The sequence below is a fragment of the Copadichromis virginalis genome, linkage group LG3 (assembly GCF_057382275.1).
Source record: "Copadichromis virginalis isolate Kocher_CV1m ecotype Utaka linkage group LG3, C_Virginalis_male_GT1.1, whole genome shotgun sequence".
Classification (NCBI taxonomy): Eukaryota; Metazoa; Chordata; class Actinopteri; order Cichliformes; family Cichlidae; genus Copadichromis; species Copadichromis virginalis.
Window position 1 is genome coordinate 38009375 of NC_140620.1, and position 3223 is coordinate 38012597.

General features: G+C 41.1%; 1 long non-coding RNA gene across 1 annotated transcript; it reads right to left on the reverse strand.

Moving 5' to 3' along the window:
• Positions 1-273: 273 nt before the first annotated feature.
• LOC146714560 (uncharacterized) lies at positions 274-1120 on the reverse strand. The gene is made up of 3 exons (XR_014919305.1): positions 912-1120; positions 716-783; positions 274-497 (listed from the first exon to the last, which is right to left on the reverse strand). It is a non-coding gene; the product is annotated as an uncharacterized LOC146714560 (long non-coding RNA).
• Between the last annotated feature and the right edge of the window lie 2103 nt (positions 1121-3223).

Sequence of the window (3223 nt, forward strand, 5' to 3'; positions counted from 1 at the left end):
ATATTTACTTTATCTTTAGTGTTACTCTATAACACTTGAATATAGTCGTTAATTTACATAATTACATTGTTTAAAATATGACATCTAACAAATTATTGCTACAATCGGTATTGTTCTGGTAATATGTAGATCTTGACCTAACACAGCCATTCATCTTTATTTATAAAAAACACTTACGAACAACCACAGCTGACACAAAGTGCTGCACACTGGAACTAAATGATAAAAATACATAAGATATCAATAAAATCACATTTTAAAAAAGTCAAATAATTAAAAGAAAAACTGGAAAACTAAAAGAAAAATGTCTCATTGGGGCAGAAAGGGAAAAAATAAAAACGAATTTCAAGACATGTTTTAAAACTGGATAGCAAAGGGGCCTTTCTAATGTACTGGGCAAGTTATTCCATAATTAAGGAGTAACAGAAGAAAAAGCCATGTCCCCTTTGAGTTTCCTCCCGGATCTCGGTACTTGCAGGAGCAGCTGGCCGGGTGACCTGACGGGGTGTGGGGGAAGGAAGAAGGTTATAGAGGTAAGGCGGGGCAAGATTGTGAAAGCAAACATAAGAATTTCAAAACATGCAGGCAGCCAGACACTTGGGCAAAACACATTAACGTAGCTTAAGCATTTCTAAGCATTTTTTTTTAACCTTCCTTGAATAAAGTTAATACGTCACACATACGTCTTAATATGTGTCATGGTCTGGGTGGCTACCTGCAGGTCTCCAACAGCGGCTCCTCCTCCTTTAGGCGGAGTTCGGTTGCTCCTCCCTGGCTGACCACCTGTGGGCAATTATTCCGGCAGTTTATCAGACCTGCGCACTCAACCGTTCATCGCCTGAGTATCTGCTATCCCCATGTTAGTCAAGTGGAGTGTGATTGCTCTGTCCAGAACCCGTGTGACGACTTACCTGTTCTTCTTGTTCTCAGAGGTAGCTCCTGGAGTGGAGGTCTTGTCTTCCTCCTCCCCGCTTTCCTGGACCTGGGCCGCCTGCTGCTGATACGACGTTGCCTGCCTCCCCACGTCTCGACCGCATCCGGGCCTTCCGCCCTACCTGTCCCCTCCACCTGAAACCAAGTAAGGCAACTCAGTTTAACTGTGGAGGATCGTTGATTGTCTGCTGGATCCCACTGACTGTGATCTCCTCTCATTACAGTGCCTTCATAGTCCAGTTTCCACCTCCCCGCTGCCTCTGCTGTTCAGCTGCCTCCTAGAGTTGTCTAGGTCACACTTAGTTACCTTAGGTTATCCTACGAGCCACTAGTGTGGTGGCGTCGTTTTGCTTTCGCTTGTGTTTACTTGTGGGGAGGAATAAATCCTTTGTTCTCTTACCGTCTCGCTTCCGGGTTGGTTTCTGCACCTGTGTCCATCTCTGTTACCTCGTCTCCAGTTCAAGCACTGTTACAAGCGGCTTTATTGCTTTATTGAAAATGTAACTCAAATAAAGAAACAAGGGGACAGACGGAGGTGTCATCACAGTGTGGAACATTGTTAAAATGACCATCACCTCGCCAGGTTCCACCATAAACTTGACTGCTCCAAGTGAACACACTGGCTTCTGCCAGGAAACCATAACGATGACAGCAGGTCCAGGATTACAATTACTAACGTTTTATCTAAAATGATGTGAAGAAAACAAAAAGTAAAAAATAGAAACAGTTTAAAAACTCCAGCAGATAATAATCACTGTTTGACAAACACATAAATCCACACAGTTCAGAAAGCTGTAGGTTAAGATTCTTGAGGCGGTGCTTTAACATCTGTCTAAAAGATCTAAAGGAAACCCAGCTCCCAACTTATGGTAAATGGTAAATGGCCTGCATTTCTATAGCGCTTTCCTAGTCCCTAAGGACCCCAAAGCGCTTCACACTACATTCAGTCATTCACCCATTCACACACACACACTTATCAGTTAATCAGCTGAAGTGACTCATCTAGCCGAAAGTACAGTCGCTGGTTGTGGCTTAGAGGACTGTGTTGAATCCACCCTGTTCACTGAGCAGGGCTACAACACCTGGTGCATGGCCTTTTGTTACCTAAGCACCTCCCAGTAAAATGCCCACTACCCTCAGTACTGCTGAGCCACCTGGAAATTCCCATACGGTACGTGCCATCACTCACCAAAGTAAACATTATCTAGCCAATCAGTACAATTACAACACTGCACTGTACACTGTACAACACGGTTCTTCAGTTACCTGAAACACCTAACGTGACTTTTTCAAACAAAACTGTATCCAGGTCAGAATCCAAAAACTTTATTAATCCCAGAGGAAAGTATGTGTTCACAGTTACTCCAGGACAGTAAGACAGTAGCAAACAAGTTAAAGTACTAATATTAGATGATAAAATATATTACAAATAACTCTAACATGAAAATTTTCTCCAATATATTACAGAAACGAAATATTATGTTGATACTGAGATGATGTCTTATCACACTGACAGTTATTTTCACTGTAAGGGATGTGCAGATGTTAAGGATGTGCAAGTACTGCAGTGCATACTTGTACTTTTAGGCTACGTCCACACGTACACGAGTATTTTTGAAAACAGGGATTTTCCGTTTTCTTTTCCAAAAGAAAAAAAAAAGTTTTCCAAAATCTCAAGGAGTTTTTTTTTTTTAATCTCAGTTTCCAGTGACCCAAAACGCTGTTTACATGTGGACGAAAGGCCCGAACGCATAGACAAATCTGCGTTTTCAAAAATACCCGTGTACTGTGGATGTAGCCTTAGATGGAAACAACTGCATCACACAACTTTGTGCGTGATGAGCAGTGAGGCTTGCAGCACTGGAGGCTTCGTTCATATTTGTACAGCAGAATCACTGTGATTACATTTTTGCGCTGGTTTTCAACTTTGTGTTCAAACTTAAACACTAAAAAGAAAACTCGTATGTGTATCCTCATTAGGAGAGGGATTTGTGTTGGTGTGTGAATAATGTAGTGCATTAGCGTGATTTTCTCCGCTGAGTAATTAAGTAACATGATGAATTACCTTTAAGAGTAATGTGTTTACTTTATTCTTGGAGAAATGACTTCAACTGCTTGTGATACTGCTCATATCAAGGAAAACAAAATATTACAAGATAAATGAAGCAGAACTGATTTTTTAAAAGTGTTAAAATGATCAAATTAAAGAGCAGATGATGTTCTGCCAGATAGACTGTATTATAGAAGGAGATAGAGTGTGGGTATAAAGGTTTTCTTGTATCTGTCCTTG